The sequence below is a fragment of the Pan troglodytes genome, chromosome 1 (genome assembly GCF_028858775.2).
Source record: "Pan troglodytes isolate AG18354 chromosome 1, NHGRI_mPanTro3-v2.0_pri, whole genome shotgun sequence".
In the NCBI taxonomy this organism is placed as follows: Eukaryota; Metazoa; Chordata; class Mammalia; order Primates; family Hominidae; genus Pan; species Pan troglodytes.
The window spans coordinates 93,632,436-93,651,198 of NC_072398.2; the positions used below are offsets into that span (position 1 = coordinate 93,632,436).

The 18,763-nt window shown below is 45.1% G+C and overlaps 1 protein-coding gene and 1 pseudogene across 15 annotated transcripts in view; one reads left to right on the top strand and one right to left on the bottom strand.

Annotated features, from left to right (window-relative positions):
- Positions 1–282: 282 nt before the first annotated feature.
- The window catches only part of ASH1L (ASH1 like histone lysine methyltransferase), a 228,048-nt gene continuing 209,567 nt past the window's right edge, over positions 283–18,763 (top strand). For 13 of the 15 annotated variants that reach the window (XR_010157608.1, XR_010157610.1, XR_010157609.1 and 10 more), the window contains exon 1: positions 1,260–1,399. The gene's annotated coding sequence lies outside the window, so the exon portion shown is untranslated. Of the gene's footprint in view, positions 478–634; positions 772–1,259; positions 1,400–18,763 lie in introns of those variants that run through there. The other 2 variants (XM_054672121.2, XM_054672126.2) reach the window with 2 other exon arrangements.
- LOC112205391 (WAS/WASL-interacting protein family member 1-like) lies at positions 307–1,247 on the bottom strand (annotated as a pseudogene).

Here is an 18,763-nt window from a genome sequence, read left to right on the forward strand (position 1 = left end):
CAGTGGTGTGAAATTCGAGAAATCCGAGGAGGGTTAACAACAACAAAAAGCACACCACCACGCCGATCTTCCTCGGGTCCCAGGTTGGCAACTCAACGCCCGGGAGGAATCCCCCCGGAGGCGCGCCGGACCTACTGGCCTCACTCCCTACCTCCTGGAGGTCCGGAGTCCCGCTCCTTTCCCTCAGCGGTACAATACCCGTGTCGGTCCATTCCCTCACCGTGAGTCGAGGACTAGTCCTCCTGACTAGGCGACTGGCACACACCACCCGCGACCAGCTCCACAGCAGCGGTCCTGCTACTGCAAAGTAGGCTCAGGTCAACCGGCAGGAAACGACTCAACGCGCAGCCGCCGCGGCCTCCAACCACCGGTGGGCAGAGGGGCGCTAGGCAGTCCTCGATCCGCTCGCCGCGATCCGGCGGAGGAGGAGGAGCAGAGGGAGGCGAGCCGCAGCGCCGCGGCGAGGAGCCCAGGGAGGTAGGTTGTCGTGGGGCTCGGTCCGCCATTCTGGCAATTCCAGTCAAATGGCAAGCCCCGACCCGCTCGGCCCGTCCCTTCGTCTCCTGCCCCTGCAGCCGACAGAAATGGAACAGTCCCGCGGGGGGGATTGTGGGAGGCGCACGCGCGAGGGGTGGAGGGTGGTAGGGGGGGCTGGCGGCGGCGGCGGCGGCCGTGGCGGCGGTTGGTGGCTGTGGGGGCGGGGAAGGGGGGGGAGGAGAGAAGAGGAGGTGGAGGAGGAGGAGGAGGAGGCTTGGGCTTGCGCCGTTGAAGGTACGCGTGAGGGCCTGCGCCGGCGCCGGCTTGACAGGGCCTGAGGGGGAGTGAGGGACTGGACGAGGGGGTTCCTGTGGGTGAGCGCGTACGGGCTGGCTGGCGCGTGGGGCGGCCGAAGGTGGTGGTTGGTGGGAGCAGCCAGCGACGAGCCCGTAGACACTCGTACGCGTGCGGGCGGGCGTGCGCGCTACGCGGACGGAGTCGGGCGGAGCGGGGGACGGTGGGGAAGAACGCGAGGAGGGAGGAGTGGGAGGTTGGGGGGGCGCTAGGCGCCCTTCGCTCCCTCCCTCTGGAGGAGCTGCCGCCGCCACCGCCGCCACTCTGCTGCTGCCGCCGCCGCCGCCGCCGCCGCTCCCGCCGCCATTTTGGGTTCGCTTTGCGGAGGGGAGACGATCCCAGTCTCGGTTGCGGGACCCGCCTCCCCTCAGTTTGCCCCCTTTAGCCCTCCACCTTTCCCTTCTCCTCTCTCGCATTTCCGCCAGTCAGCTTACCCGCTGGCCGCCTCCTGACAAGCGGGAGGGATCCGCGGTGGACCCAGGGAAGCGGAGGAGCCTGGCGGCCACCCCCTCTTCCCCACTTCCCTGCACTCTCATCGCTCTCGGCCTCGGCCTCGGCCTCCGACACGGTGAGTAGAACGATTCGGGCCGGCATTCGGGCCGAAGCACTCTCTCAGCGATTGAATCCTGGGCTTTCTGGGAGCCACTGTCATCTCCCGGACCTGGACCTCTGGGAGAGCAGTGGTGAAGATGGGGGAGGGGAGAGCAGGGAGGGGGATCCTGAGCCTACCGGGAAGTCCCGCCAGGCGGGGTGAAGGGGTGTCCCTGACAGGCAGACTCCCGGAGGGGGCTGGGAAGTAAGCGAGTGGAGGCGGAGTCGGCTGTGCCCCTGACAGGTTAGTTTGTGTTTGTAGGCATGATCGGAGCCTCCCCCATAGTCCAGTTTGTGTGTGTTTAATTAAGGGATAAGAGGGGTCGAGGACACGATCTTGAGAGGGGATTTTACCTGTGTGACAAGGTCTGTGGTGTCCCTGCCGCGTTGAACGGTATGTGGGAACGACAGGATGATCTCAGTGTTGTAAGTTTAATAAATGTCACTGGTTAGTTTGTACATGGAAAGAGATGTTTTTGGTTTAGAAGACAGATGGTCTGTTGGTGTGTAGCGGCTGTGTTGGTGTGTGTATGTGAGGATGGCAAGTGTTTCCGGAAGAGTTTGCCTTTATTTGTGTAAGTGTAATGGAGTTCCCCTTATAAGTTAGCTTATTTCTTGAATAAATGTTGGGAGGTTCCTTGCAGGTTGATATGTGTGTGTATTTTAGGGATTGGGAGCCCCTAGTTACTTGTTGGGAAAGAGCGGCAATGGTAGTGTTCTGTACAGCATGTGTCTGTGAGGTCAGGGAGGGGAGAAACTTGGCATAGCCAGTTGTGGTCTTAAGAATAGTTTGTGCCTTTGGTTAGAGTGAGTTGTGTAAATGTGAAGGGCCAAAATATGTTTAACAGAATCATTGCTACAAAGCTGTAAAGCATGGGTGGCCTTATTTGTTGTCGCGGGTTTATAGTAATAGTTTACAATACAATAAGAAAGCTCTTTCAGTTTCTTTGTGATACTGAATCTCTGTGAAAATGGTAGGATGCTTTCTTCCATTTTACAAAATAGGAAATTTAGGCATAAGGAGAGAACTTCTCCAAGGCCACATGTTAAATTGGTGACAAAGTTGGAACTGTAACTCCCATATTTTCACTACTACTGCAGCAGTATATTCAGCATACCATGGTGCCTCAGGAAGTCTTTGTCGGCAAATCTGAGTATGCTGGAAAGATAGGAGCACATAAGACTGGTTGGATTGTATTTGGTGGAGACCGATTGTGTCAGATATGTATGTGGAACGTAGCTGTCCTTGCCGAGTCTGACCTGTATGAAATGCATATCCATGACTGTATTATTTTGGATTTATGGAGGAAGCAGAGCATTTCTGACACTTGAGGTTGTATGTGCGAGGGAGAGAAGGCTTTCACAGCTTAACTTGTACCAGAGCAGCTGCATGGGTGCTGACAGCTTAACTTGAAATCTGTGGGAGGAAGGATCCTTTTTCATTCATTCAACAAATATTTGTTGACTGCCTGTTCAATAAATGGTCCATGCCTTGGCGTGAGGATAATCAAGGTGTCTCTGTAAATAGCCTGGGTACAACGTGAGGGGAGTTGTTTTGACAGTGGTGGGTATTAAGTTGAGGGAGGCAGTGTGGAATTAAAACCAGAGAACTGTTTTTGGGTTCTGGTAATTGTTAATACATGTGCCTGTGGATGTTGGAACTTCTTGGCTGGGCTGAAGGAATCCTTTGAAAGACTGATTTCATATAGTAAGAATCCCCTCTATGAATATGAGGAAAGAATGCATAAACTAAGCCACTTAACTATATTCTTCTGAAAAATGGGATGTTTCTTGATAGGCTAGATGAGTGGTTCTTAAAATTTTTTGGGGTCACTTATCCTTTTGAGAATCTGATGAAAGACACTGGGCCCTCAAGTTAGAAGATGAGCATAAGCACAATCACATGATTTATATATATGATTTTAGGAACTTAAAATGTAATAAAATAGAGCCAATTTATATTTAGGTCTCATTTGAAAACCTTTCATTTTCATTGTTCGGGTGTGTGGATGTTAGTATGAGTTTAAGATGAAAGAGTCTATGATAGTATTTGAACATGTTGACAGGAGAACTTTAGGGTCTATGTTTTTTATTCTTTTTATCATCTGCAAACTTATTTCTGCAGTATTAGTAAAGGACTCTGAATTTGGTGATAAGGGAATATAATATAGCACAAGTATCTATGGCTTTGTTCTTTGTCAGTATCTTTTTGTTCCTAAACTCTGAGAAGTGGGTTTGTCTTTTTTCAGTTTTGGATTGGGCCTGAGGTGATTTGAAGCTCCTGTCTTGGAGTTTAGCTTAGTTATAACAAACACTGAGTTAATCCTATGCAGGAGACACAAAAATCAATAATATATGGTCTCTGTGCTTGAAGAGATGCTAATTCAGTTGAGTCTGAATTGTTTGATGGTGGCAGCTCTCAAAAGGACAAGGAAGAGGGAAACATTCCTAGAAGTTGAAATTTTGTTACCCAATTGCAAAGAGATTTTTGCCACTACTTACTCTTTGAATAAGCATAAAGTGTTTATACTCTGTATGCAGCTTTGTACTTTAAAAAAATATGTTTTGTATCATCTTGTGCTTTTTTTTTTTTTTTTTTTGAGACGGAGTTTCACTCTTGTTAACAGGCTGGAGTGCAGTGGCGCTATCTCAATTCACTGCAACCTCTGCCTCCTGGGTTCAAGTGACTCTCCTGCCTCAGCCTCCCGAGTAGCTGGGATTACAGGCATGTGCCACCACGCCCTGCTAATTTTGTATTTTTAGTAGAGACAGCGTTTCTCCATGTTGGTCAGGCTGGTCTGGAACTCCTGACAGGTGATCCACCCGCCTCGGCCTCCCAAAGTGCTGAGATTACAGGGGTGAGCCACCGCGCCCGGCCTCATCTGGTGTTTTTGTATAAAGGAACTATTGGTTTGAAAAGAAGGCAAACATTTATATTTCTTACCTTGTTTTGGGATATATTTCTACAGTGCGTTTATGTAAAAAGGTTTTGATGTCACTGGGCATGGTGGCTCTCACCTGTAATCACTTTGGGATGCTGAAGAGGGTGGCTCACCAGAGGTCAGGAGTTTGAGACCAGCCTGGCCAATGTGGCAAAACCCCGTCTCTACTAAAAGTACAAAAATTAGCCAGGCATGGTGTGTGTGCCGGTAGTCCCAGCTAGTTGGGATTCTGAGGCAGGAGGATCTCTTGAATCCCTGAGGTGGAGGTTGCAGTGAGCCGAGATCCACCACTGTACGCCAGCCTGGACGACAGAGTGACTCTCTCAAAAAAAAAAGAAAAGAAAAGAAAAGAAAAAGGGGCCTAGGGCCTGGCGTAGTAGGTTATCCCTATGATCCCAGTGCTTTGGGAGGCTGAGCCAGGAGGATCACTTGTGCCCAGGAGTTTGATACCAGCCTGGCCAACATAGGAAGACCCCGTTTCTACAGAAAGTTAAAAAATTAGAATGAACACCTGCAGTCCTAGCTACTCTGGAGGCTGAGACAGGGGAATTACTTGACCCAGGAGTTGGAAGCTGCTGTGAGCTATGGTGGTGCTACTGCACTCCAGCCTGGGCAATAGCGTGAAACACTGTCTCTTTAAAAAAAGGAAAAGGATTTTCATGTTCCACTCTTGAGTTGTATTGTGAAATAGAATACAGCACATCACTTTTTAAATTTTTTTTTTTTGAGACAGAGTTTCGCTCTTGTTGTCCAGGCTAGAGTGCAACAGCGCGATCTCAGCTCGCTGCAACCTCTGCCTCCTGGGTTCAAGGGATTCTCCTGCCTCAGCCTCCCCAATAGCTGGGACTACAGGTGTGTGCCACCACGCCCGGCTATTTTTTTTGTATTTTTAGTAAAGACAGGGTTTTGCCATGTTGGTCAGGCTGGTCTCAAACTCCTGACCTCTGGTGATCCACCCGCCTCGGCCTCCCAAAGTGTTGGGATTACGGGTGTGAGCCACCGCGCCTGCACATCACTTCTTAATAACTTGCTAGGTACTGTGTGTTGATAGTATTAGTAATTCCACTTGAGTCTTTATTCTGAGTCTTCCTCCATGCTTTATTAATATTGAATTGGCCACCTTCATTTCTGCCCAAGACAATGTGGAAGCACACAGTGGAGAAGTCTTACTATGTGTAAGATTGTGGTGGTAGTGGTCTCCATTTAAAATAACTTTGTATTGCTATTTGAATAATGTGTATTGATCTGAGTCTTTTAAAGGTAGTATACAACCCCACTATAATCTGCTGTGAGATCTGCTTAGGCCAGCCTTTTCAGCAGCATGTAGTATTTTAAACCTGGGTGCCGCAAGAGGTGGAAATGCAACTAGTTCATTTTTGTTTTGTTTTGAGGTATGCTGCTAGTTTCTGTTATCATTTTCCTTAAAATTAATTTTAGTGTTTTTTCATTTATATTTTTTCATATGAAGAGGCTAGATTTTCTTATTGCTTGTCATCATAGTTAATAATAGTCTTATATTTCACATTTTAGAAATCGCTTTTTTAGTGACTGCCTCATCAGGCCTGTAATTGGCAGAATGTGATATTTATCAAAATTAACTTTAAAATAATGATTTCTAGGCCGGGCGTGGTGGCTCACACCTGTAATCCCAGCACTTTGGGAGGCCGAGGTGGGCGGATCACAAGGTCAGGAGAACGAGACCATCCTGGCTAACATGGTGAAACCCTGTCTCTACTAAAAATACAAAAAAAAAACCCCAAAAAACAAAATTAGCCAGGCATGGTGATGGGCACCTGTAGTCCCAGCTTCTCAGGAGGCTGAGGCAGGAGAATGGCGTGAACCCGGGAGGTGGAGCTTGCAGTGAGCCAAGACTGCGCCACTGCACTCCAGCCTGGGTGACAGAGCGAGACTCTGTCTCAAAAAAAAAAATAAATAATGACCTCTAGTGATGACAGAAATTTAACCAATAATCTTACTGCTATTTCAGAGTTGTATTTTTTCATTGAACAGCTAAGTTTTCATGTTTGGAAATCTATGAAATTTTTATTGTAGTATTATATTTGGTTTTCATAGTCTTTAGTCATTTGCCCTCAGACATACACAAGTTGATGACAAGGTTGTATACTTTTTTCCATCTAATTAAAAAAATTTTTTTGAGACAGGGTCTTACTATGTCACCCAGGCTAGGGTGCCATGGTACGAGCATAACTTACTGCATGCTCTACCTCTTGGGCTCAAGCAGTCCTTCCATTGTCCCAAGTAACTGGGATTACAGGCACATGCCACCACGCCTGGCTAATTTTTAATTTTTTTGTAGCGATGGAGTCTCACCGTGTTGCCCGCACTGGTCTCGAACTTCAGCAGTCCTCCCTCTTCAGACTCCCAAATCGCTGGAATTATAGGCATGAGCTACCACACCTGGGCAATTTTGTTCATTTAAAAATATTTTTGGCCGGGTGCAGTGGCTCACACCTGTCATCCCAGCACTTTGGGAGGCCGAGGTGGGCAGATCACGAGGTCAGGAGTTCGAGACCATCCTGGCTAACGTGGTGAAACCCCGTCTCTACTAAAAATATAAAAAATTAGGCGCAGGTGGCATGTGCCTGTAGTCCCAGCTACTCGGGAGGCTGAGGCAGAAGAATCAGTTGAACCTGGGAGGTGGAGGTTGCAGTGAGCTGAGATCACACCACTGCACTCCAGCCTGGGTGACAGAGTGAAACTCCGTCTCAAAAAATGTATATATATACACATATACACACACACACACACATATATATACACACATGTATATATATGTATATTTATATTTATAATTTTTTACAGCTGGGGTCTGGCTGTGTTGCCCAGACTGAACTTGAATTCCCAGGCTCAGTTGATCCTCCCACTTTAGCCACTCAAGTGTTTGGGACCGCAGGTGTGTGCCACCACATCTGGTTAATTTTTAAATTTTATGTACAGGTAGAGTCTTACTGTGTTGCCCAGGATGGTCTTGAACTCTTGGACTCATGTGGTCCTCCCACCTTGGCCTCCCAAAGTGCTGAGAAATGTGAGCCACAATGCCCAGTCAGCTTTTTATTTCTTTAATGTGGCAAATTGCAAACATATATAGAAATAAAGAGAATAGTATAATGAGCCTTCATGTACTCAACATCCAGCTTCAGCAGTTATCAACACAGTTAACACACTGTTTCCACATCTACCAGCCCCTGTCCCTCCTTCCCCTCTTGCTTATTTTAAAGCAGATCTTCCAGTTATTGTATAATTTCATCCATAAATACTTAAGTATTTAAAAATTCTTTTCACTATTAAGTGAGGAATTACTCCTTCATAGTTAGGTTTATATAACTTTTAAGTATCTGATCATAGTTGGAACTAAACTACTTACACCATCTACTTCTAATCCATATTACTTATCAATAGGGAATTCCCTGTGCCAGCTAAGAAGAAATGAGGTAAATAGTTCACATCATTGCTTTTCGATGTTTGCATTGAACATTTAGAACAGTTCCTATGCTATTCAGAATAGCTTATCAGCTTTTTTCAAATGCACAAGAGAGAAACAAAGGGTTTCTTACAGTTTTTTAGTCATAGCGACAAGATGCTAAAAAATGTTGTCTAGTTTTTAGTCCCTAGATTTTCATTTTTTTGTTTTCCTTTTTTTTTTTTTTTTTGGAGACAGAGTCTCACTCTGTTGCCCAGGCTGGAGTGCAGTGGCGCAATCTCGGCTCACTGCAACCTCTGCCTCCTAGGTTCAAGTGATTCTCCTGCCTCAGCCTCCTGAGTAGCTTGGACTACAGGTGCAAGCCACCATGCCCAGTGAATTTTTGTGTTTTTAGTAGAGACAGGGTTTCACCATGTTGACCAGGCTGATCTTGAACTCTTGACCTCAAGTGATCAGCCCGCATCGGCCTCCCAAACTGCTGGCATTACAGGTGTGAGCCACTGCACTGGCCTGTGTGTTTAATTTTAAGAGGAAGAAAGTCAAATAACTGTAGGTCAGACTTTAAATCCTTTTTTTTTTTTTTTTGAGACGGTTTCTCACTCTGTCCCCAAAGCTGAAGTGTAGTGGCACGATCTCGGCTCACTGCACCTCTGCCTCCTGGGTTCAAGCGATTCTCCTGTTTGAGCCTCCTGAGTAGCTGGGACTACTGGTGTATGCCACCATGCCCGGCAAATTTTTGTATTTTTAGTAGAGATGGGGTTTCACCATGTTGGCCAGGCTGATCTCTAACTTCTGACCTTCAGGTGATCTGCCCGCTTCAGCCTCCCAAAGTGCTGCAATTACAGGTGTGCGCCACCACACCCAGCTGAGTTTAATTTACTTTAACAAGCCATTCATTTGTTTGTTTTGTATTCATTCATTCCTCATTCCACTGACTAACATTTTTCCAGTGCTTCCACCATACCCATTTCTGTGCTTAGGTGTGGGGAAAAGACATACAGTGTTTTTTTTTGTTTTTGTTTTTGTTTTTTAAATCTCAGATGTAATCCTAGCTCTGTGGGAGGGCAAGGCAGGAGGATTGCTTGAGCCCAGGAGTTTAAGACCAGCCTGGGGGCAACATAAGGAGACCTGGTTACTAAAAAAATAAAAAATTCAGGCTGGGCATGGTGGCTCACGCCTGTAATCCCAGCACTTTGGGAGGACGAGGTGGGTGGATCACCTGAGATTGGGAGTTTGAGACCAGCCTGACCAACATGGAGAAATCCCATCTCTACTAAAAATACAAAATTAGCCCTGTGTGGGGGCACACGCCTTTAATCCCAGCTACTCGGGAGGCTGAGGCAGGAGAATCGCTTGAACCCAAGAGGCAGAGGTTGCAGTGAGCCGAGATTGTGCCATTGCACTCCAGCCTGGGCAAGAAGAGTGAAACTCCATCTCCAAAACAAAAAGTAAATACATAAATTAAAAAAAAAAAATTCGCCAAGTGTGGTGGCATCCACCTGTGGTCCCAGCTACTTGGGAGGCTGAGGTGAGAGAATCACTTGAGCCTGGGAGATTGAGGCTGCAGTAAACTGTAATCGCACCACTCTACTCCAGCCTGTGTGACAGAGTGAGACCCTGTCTCTAAAGGAAAAAAAAAAAAACTCGGGCCGGGCGCAGTGGCTTACACTTTGAGTGGCTGAGGTGGGCAGATCACGAGGTCAGGAGTTTGAGACCAGCCTGGCCAACATGGTGAAACCCCATCTCCACTAAAAATACAAAAATTAGCCAGGCGTAGTGGCACACGCCTGTAGTCCCAGCTACTCGGGAGGCTGTGGCAGTAGAATTGCTTGAACCTGGGTGGTGGAGGTTGCAGTGAGCCGAGATCTTGCCACTGCACTCCTGCCTGGGTGACAGTGAGATTTCATCTCAAAAAAAAAAAAATTCTAATAGGAGAAGCATGTTAACAAACATATTACAGTAATATTATGTAATACATTTGCCTATGTTAACAAACATACTACGATACATACTATGTAATGTTTTTGTCCAAGGTGGGGAAGTTATTCAATCTGTGGTGAGAAAGGAAAGGTTAGGGTGGCTTCCTACAAGTGGGAAGAGCCAGGCTTTAAAGGATAAGTGTGAGACATTCAGACTTAAGAGAGGGCGTTCTAGGTAGAGGGAGATCATCTGCAAACGTATGAACGTATGACACAGCAGGATGAGTGCACTGTAATTTGGATCGGTAAATTTTCAACCCATTCTCTTATGATTTCCTGTGTCTTCAGTGCTATATAAGGTTGGCCTTTGTAATTAGATATCTTCTATCAAATAAAGATGGAAATATGTTCAAAATACTTTTCTTAGACAAAAAACTATTGTTATAAAAGTAATTTCTAGCAAAGATTAATGTCAATAAAATATTTGGTTATATTTTAGTTACTCAGAAAATTTTTACTAGAATGTAACCCACTCAGCATTCTAGTTAATCAGGCCTTGATTATAATAAGTATCTAGCCAGATCTAAAAATGTATAATTAGTTGTCTTAATAATGAATGAATCTCTCAGCATCTGCATTGGTATATTTCCCCTCAATTTGTTGAAAATCCCAAATAGTCATTAAGATCATAGACTCTGAAATCAGATTGATTAGGCTCAGATCTGAGTTTTGCTAACTTATTGACTGTAATTTTGAGCAAAATACTTACAGTCTTTGGTTTCCTTGACTGTAAAATATGGTGATATAGTAATGATAATATTTATAGCATAGAGTTGGCGGATTCTACGAGATAATATGTATAATGTGTTTAGCATAATGTGTGCCATGCAGCAAGCAAATAATGTGTATTTGTTATTATTTTAGTTATTTATTTTCTTCATTTCCAAAAAAGAATATAGCAAAGCAGATTACTTCCCTCATAGGTAAGAATATGTAAAATACACTTTTGAAGTGTATATAAGCAATGTCCTTATTTGTATACATATTTTTTCCATTTTCAATTTTTAGCATACTATTTATCTTTTCTCACATGTGAATTCCAATTTCATATTTTTCCTCTTCATTTTAGCCTAGGTTTTTGTGTTTGGCTTTTTCTTTTTGAGTCAGGGTCTCGCTCTGTTGTCCATGCTGGAGTGCAGTGGTGCGATCTCGGCTCACTGCAAGCTCTGCCTCCCGGGTTCACGCCGTTCTCCTGTTTCAGTCTCCTAAGTAGCTGGGACTACCAGTGCATGACACCACCCTGTTGTAGTTTCTATCAAAACTTCTTTTTGTTTTTTTTTTGAGACAGAGTCTCACTCTTGTCGGCTAGGCTGGAGTGCAGTGGTGCGATCTCGGCTCACTGCAAACTCCGTCTCCTGGGCTCAAGCAATTCTCCTGCCTCAGCCTCCCGAGTAGCTGGGATTACAGGCATGTGCCACCACGCTCGGCTAATTTTTGTATTTTTAGTAGAGACGGGGTTTCACCATGTTGGCCAGGCTGGTCTTGAACTCCTACCTCAGGTAATCCTCCTGCTTTGGCCTCCCAAAGTGCTGGGATTACAGGCGTGAGCCACTGTGCCCGGCCTTCATATATTTATTTAGTGCTTACTATGTGCCAGGCACTATTCTAGGTACTGGGATACAGTGATGGACAAAACAAGATCCCTGCTTTGCTGTCTTAGGACTTAATAATTTGGGCATTTTCTTTTTTCGATATAGGATCTTTTAGTACTGATATAACATACTGTTAGCCAGTATATTACGTGTTGTTCAAGCAAGATTCTTTTTCTTTTTTGACACGGAGTCTCAACCTTTCGCCCAGGCTGGAGTGCAATGGCATGATCTCGGCTCACTGCAACCTCTGCCTCCCAGGTTCAAGTGATTCTCCTGCTTCAGCCTCCCAAGTCACTGGGATTACAGGCGCCCGCCACCACGCCCGGCTAATTTTTTTTTTTTTTATCTTTAGTAGAGATGGGGTTTCACCATGTTGGCCAGGCTGGTCTTAAATTCTTGACCTTGTGATCCACCCGTCTTAGCCTCCCAAAATGCTGGGATTACAGGTGTGAGCCACCACTCCTGGCCTGCAAGATTCTTAAGATAGACTCAAGATTCCTGAAGAAATTCCTGGTATATGATTATTTTTCTGCTAAAGTGAATCAATTATGTGACAAAAATTTTTTCCCCCTGAGGAAAAGATACTGTGTGCCTATGTTTCATCCAGGCATTCCATTGGATAGTTAGTCCTTTGAGATATCAGTGGATTAAATCATCTGTTAAGAATCAAATAAAATGCTGCAGGAAGAAAGTGAAAAACAAAACAAAAAAAGAGTCAAATAAATAAAGGCTGGGCATGGTGGCTCTCCCCTGTAATCCCAGGACTTTGGGAGGCTGAGGTGGGGGGATTGCTTGAGCCCAGGAGTTCCAGACCGCCTGGGCAACATAGTGAGACCATGTCTCTAAAAAAATTTTAAAAATTAGCCAGGCATTGTGGCACATACCTGTAGTCCCAGCTACTTGGGAGGCTGAGCAGTAGATTTCTTGAGCCCAGGAGGTCGAGGCTGCAGTCAGCCATGATTGCACCACTGCCCTCTAGCCTGGGCAACAAGATGAGATCCCATCTGGATCTTTATGTCAAGTACTGTATTAAGCCCAGAGTATACAACAGTGAATAAAACAGATAAAAGTTGTTGCTTTCATAGTGCTTCCTTTTGAGTAAGATAGACAATATTAAATAAATGGGAAATATGTCCTAGCATTTTGATGATAGATGTGGTAAAGGAAGTATAAACAAGGTAAGGGATGTTGGGTAGTTAGGGAAGTCCTCTGAGGCACTAATATTTCAGGAGATACCTGAATTATATGAAGGACCCAGTGCAACTATCTGGGGCATGAGCATAAGCCCTGAGACAGGAGTACCTGTTGGTGTTTTCAAGGAATAGAAAAGGGCTAAAACAGTAAAGGGGGGAATAGTGATAGGAGATAGAAGAGGTAGCCAGGGACCAGATAACATAGGGACTTAAAGACTTGATAGGTATCTAGTTTTGTATTTCAAGTTTGATTGGAAGCAGGGAAATGACTTGATCTGATATATGCACTTTGAAAGATGAATGATGCAACCAGGTTGACCAGTTCAGAGGCTATCGTGGACTGGGCGCAGTGGCTCACACCTCTAATCCCAGCACTTTGGGAGGCCGAGATGGGTGGATCACGAGGTCAGGAGTTTGAGACCAGCCTGACCAACATGGTGAAACCCCATCTCTACTAAAAAGCAAAAATTAGCTGGGCGTGGTGGTGCACACCTGTAATCGCAGCTACTCAGGAGGCTGAGGCAGGAGAATTGCTTGAACTCGGGAGGTGGAGATTGCAGTGAGGTGAGATTACGCCACGGCACTCCAGCTTGGGCAACAGAGCGAGACTCTGTCTCAAAAAAAAAAAAAAAAAGAGGCTATCGTGATAGTTGAGGCAACAGCTGATTGTGGTGTTGAGTGTACTGGTGGGTGGATTTGAGGTATATTTTGGAGGTAGTGGAGATAATAACTTGCTGATGGTTTGGATGTGGGATCAGGGTAAAAGAGGAGTCAAGGATGACTTCAGTGATGGCCTGAGCAGTTGGATGCTTTTTTCTTTGATGAGGAACACTGTGGGAAAAGCAAATTATAAGGAGTACAGAAATGAGGGATTTGGTTTGGATATACAGTCATCCCTCGGTATCTGTGAGAGATTGGTTCCCCCGAGGATACCAAAATCTGTGGATGTGCCAGTCCCTTATATAAAATGGTATACTACTTGGATATAACCTATGTGTATCATCTTGCATACTTAAAAAAAATTTTTTTTTTTTTTGAGACTGAGTCTTGCTCTGTCACCCAAGCTGGAGTGCAATGGCACGATCTCGGCTCACTGCAACCTCCGCTTCCTGGGTTCAAGTGATTCTCGTGCCTCAGCCTCCCAAGTAGCAGGGATTACCGTGCCTGGCTAATTTTTGTATTTTTAGTAGAGGTGGGGTTTCACTATGTTGCCCAGGCTGGTCTTGAACTCCTGACCTCAGGTGATCCACCCGCCTTGGACTCCCAAAGTGCTGGGATTACAGGCGTGAGCCACTGTGTCTGGCCAAAAAGTTTTTTTTTTGAGACAGGGTCTCTCTGTTATCCAGGCTAGAGTGCAGTGGCATGGCCATAGCTCACTGCAACCTCAAACTCCTCAGGTAAAGCTATTTTCCTACCTCAGCTTCCTGCGTAGGTGGGATTACAGGCTCATGACACAATATTCGGGTAATTTTTTTGTTTTTTGTAGAGATAGAGTCATGCTTTATTGCCCGGGTTCGTCTCGACCTCCCTGGTTGTATACTCTAAATCATCTCTGGATTAATTATAATACCTAATACAATGTAAATGCTATGTAAATATACTGTGTTGCTTAGAGAATAATGACATAAAAAGTATATATATTCAGTGCAGACACAATTATCCTTTTCTTCCACCCCTGCCCCTGGAATATTTTTGATCCGTGGTTGGTTGAATCCTCGTATGTGAAACCCATGGATACAAAGGGCTGACTGTACAGGGTTTGAGATTTCTACTAAGTGTTTAAAGTTGAAATATTGAATAGGCAGTTGGGTGTACAAGTCTTGAGGTCAGGGCAAATATAAACTTGGGAGCTGAGCAGCATAGTGATGCTATTTAGAGCCAAAGAACTTGATGAAATTACCCAGAGAGTGAGTGTAGATAGAGAAAAGATGAAGTTCTTAGACTGAGTTGCTGGATAAATATTTTTGATACTGGGAGAAATTTATCTAGAATACCAGAACTAAAAGAGAATCTTTTGATAATTTGAGGACTAATACCTTCCTGGCTAAGAAACTCTAACAAGTACTAACTAGTCAAGATGTAGAGACAAATGTAAAATGGTTGGTGAATGAAAGTCTATTTTTTATCTCTTTTTTGTTTGATATGGAGTCTGGCTCTGTTGCCTAGGCTGGAGTACAATGGTGCCATCTAGGTTCACTGCAACCCCCGCCTCCCAGGTTCAAGCAGTTCTCCTGCCTCAGCCTCCCGAGTAGCTGGGAGTACAGGCATGTGCCAAACACGCCCGGCTAATTTTTGTATTTTTAGTAGAGACAGGGTTTTACCGTGTTGGTCAGGCTGGTATTGAACTCCTGACCTCATGTGATCCACCCGCTTCGGCCTGCCAAAGTGCTGGGATTACAGGCGTGAGCCACTGCATCCAGCTCATCATCTAGGTTTTAAGCTCCACATGCGTTAGTTACTCGTCCTCATGTTCTCCCTCCCCTTGCCCCCCAACCCACTGACTGGCCCCAGTATGTTGTTCCCCTCCCTGTGTTCATGTGTTCTCATTGTTCAACTCCCACTTATGGGTGAGAACGTGCGGTGTTTGGTTTTCTGTTGCTGTGTTAGTTTGCTGAGGATGATGGCTTCCAGCTTCATCCATGTCCCTGCAAAGGACATGATCTCATTCCTTTGTTTTTTCTTTTTTGAGACGGAGTCTCGCTCTGTCGCCCAGGCTGGAGTGCAGTAGTGCGATCTCGGCTTACTGCAAGATCCACCTTCCGGGTTCACGCCATTCTCCTGCCTTAGCCTTCTGGTGGGTAGCTGGGACTACAGGCGCCTGCCACCATGCTTGGCTAATTTTTTTGTATTTTTAGTAGAGGCGGGGTTTCACCATGTTAGCCAGGATGGTCTCGATCTCCTGACCTCGTGAGCCACTGTGCCTGGCCTTTTTTTTTTTGAGACTGAGTTTCACTCTTGTTGCCCTGGCTGGAGTGCAACATCATGATCTCAGCTCACCACAACCTCTGCCTCTCGGGTTCAAGCAATTCTCCTGCCTCAGCTTCCCGAGTAGCCAGGGTTACGGTCATGTGCTACCACACCTGGCTAATTTTGTATTTTTAGTAGAGATAAGGTTTCTACACGTTGGCCAGGCTGGTCTCAAACTCCTGACCTCAGGTGATCTGCCTGTCTCAGCCTCCCAAAGTGCACCTCACCGAGCCGATCTCATTCCTTTTTATGGCTACATAGTATTCTGTGGTGTATATGTGCCATATTTTCTTTATCCAGTCTATCATTGATGGGTATGTGGGTTGGTTCCATGTCTTCGCTATTGTAAATAGTGCTGCAGTAAACAGAAACACATGTGCATGTGTCTTCAGAGGATTTTAACTTTTTTTTTTTTAAATGGTAGTTGTGGTGAGTAGTCATGGCCCTCATTAAGAATATGATGAAACATAATCCCAGCACTTTGGGAGGCCAAGGCGGGCAGATCACGAGGTCAAGAGATCTAAACCATCCTGGCCAACATGGTAAAACCCTGTCTCTACTAAAAATACAAAAATTAGCTGGGCATGATAGCACATGCCTGTAGTCCCAGTTACTCGGGAGGCTGAGGCAGGAGAATTGCTTGAACTTGGGAGGCAGGGGTTGCAGTGAGCCAAGATCACGTCACTACACTCCACCCTGGTGACAGAGCGAGTCTCCATCTCAAAAAAAAAAAAGAATGTGATGAAACCTTTGTAGTCTTTCCCAGAAAGTGTATATATGCACATAAAATGTGAACGTAAGGAGTTCACTGGTACTTTGGATTGTAGGCCAATATTCTTTGTTATGTAAGTGTCTTAATTATGAAAATCATGGAATGACAGTTGCATTGTTTACCTGTTCTTTACCAGAGTGCTTTTTTTTTTGAGACGGAGTCTTGCTCTGTCACCAGGGTGGAGTGTGGTGGCGTGATCTCAGCTCACTGCAACCTCTGCCCCCCGAGTTCAAGTGATTCTCCTGCCTCAGCCTCCCGAGTAGCTGGGACTACAGGCATGTGCCAGCATGCCCAGCTAATTTTTGTATTTTCAGTAGAGACTGGTTTCACCGTGTTGGCCAGGATGGTTTAGATCTCCTGACCTCGTGATCTGCCCGCCTCGGCCTCCCAAAGTGCTGGGATTATAGGCATGAGCCACCGCGCCCAACCCAGAGTGCTCTTAAAAGTGGAAATAAACTCATGTAAGGAATGCTAGTGGTTAGATGACGATATAAGCAAATCTTTACTCACTGTCACCTGTTCACCTCCCTTTCCCCTTTACCATTATGGTAATGCAATAATTTCTTTTTTTTTTTTTTTTTTTGAGTCAGAGTCTCGCTTTGTTGCCCAGGCTAGAGTGCAGTGGCACGATATCGGCTCATTGCAAGCTCTGCCTCCTGAGTTCAAGCGATTCTCCTGCCTCAGCCTACCACGTAGCTGGGACCACAGGTGCGTGCCACCACACCTGGCTAATTTTTGTTTTTGTTTTTTTTTGGTGATGGAATCTCGTTTTATTGCCCAAGCTGGCGTGCAGTGGCACCATCTCAGCTCACTGCAGCCTCCATCTCCCAGGCTCAAGCGATTCTCCTGCCTCAGCTCCTGCGTAGTTGGGATTACAGGCACACGCCACCACGCCTGGCTAGTTTTTTGTATTTTAAGTAGAGATGGGGTTTCACCACATTGGCCAGGCTGGTCTCGAACTCCTGACATCTAGTGATCTGCCTGCCTTGGTCTCCCAAAATGCTGGGATTACAGTCGTGAGCCACTGCATCCAGCCTAATTTTTATATTTTTAATGGAGATGGGGTTTCACTACGTTGGCCAGGCTGGTCTCAAACTCTTGACCTTAAGTGATTCACCTGCCTCGGCCTCCCAAAGTGCTGGGGTTACAGGCATGAGCCACTGCACCTGGCCTCAAATCTTTTTAAAATAAGTTTTTAATGGATTTTTGTTTTATTGTAAAACTAATGCAAATTCTGTAATAGGAATATATATGTGTATATATAATTTTTTTCCTCTTTTTTTTTTTTCCTTCCAAACCTTTCTCCCTTAAATGACTAGCACTATCAATTTGGTGTGTAATCATTCATAATTTTTTCTCTATATAGGATTTTTGTCCTACTCTTTCCAAATATGAGATCTTGCTTGCTTTTAACTAAGAAATAGCAGACATATATTTTGTGTGTGTGTGTATAAAAAATATTTTTGGTCAGTATGAAGGAAATCTTCATATAATAAATCTTTTTATTGGTACTTTTATTTTTCTATAGGAGTCTCAAAAGTAGGATTACTTTTGGAGTCAAAGAGTATGTAAAATGTAAAAGTTTGTAATGGATAGTATAAATATTACTTTCTAAAATGATGGTGGCCACTAGTGCCCATTTACCATACATTATCAGTATTACTTGCTATTTTGAATTTCAACCAAATTGATAAGTAAAACATAGCTTTTTTTTGGTGAGATGGAGTTTTGCTCTTCTTGCCCAGGCTGGAGTGCAATGGCGCGATCTCGGCTCACCGCAACCTCTGCCTCCCGGGTTCAAGCGATTCTCCTGCCTCAGCCTCCCGAGTAGCTGGGATTACAGGCATGTACCACCATGCCTGGCTAATTTTGTATTTTTAGTAGAGACGGGGTTTCTCCATGTTGGTTAGGCTGGTCTCGAACTTCCGACCTCAGGTGATCCGCCCGCCTCAGCCTCCCAAAGTGGTAGAATTACAGGCGTGGGCCACCGCGCCCGGCCAATAGTTTGTTTTTATTCACACCTCCCTGACTATACTAATGAGGTGGTATATCTTTTTATATTTGTTATTTTTATCTCTCTTGTAATTGCCTATGCATATTTTTTGTATATCTTATTTAAGATAATTTTATATTAAGATATATTAATCCTTTTTCATGTTTATATTTTCTCCCAATCTTATTTGTCTTTTTATTTTATTTACAGTGTCTTAGTCTACAGATACATACCGCTTTAACATAATCATACTTGTCACTATTTTTCTTTATGGTTTTTAGTTTCCTGATTTGCCTAAGAAGGGTTTCTCGGCCGGGCACGGTGGCTCACGCCTGTAATCCCAGCACTTTGGGAGGCTGAGGCGGGCAGATCACGAGGTCAGGAGATTGAGACCATCCTGGCTAACACGGTGAAACTCCATCTCTACTAAAAATACAACAAAATTGGCTGGGCGTGGTTGC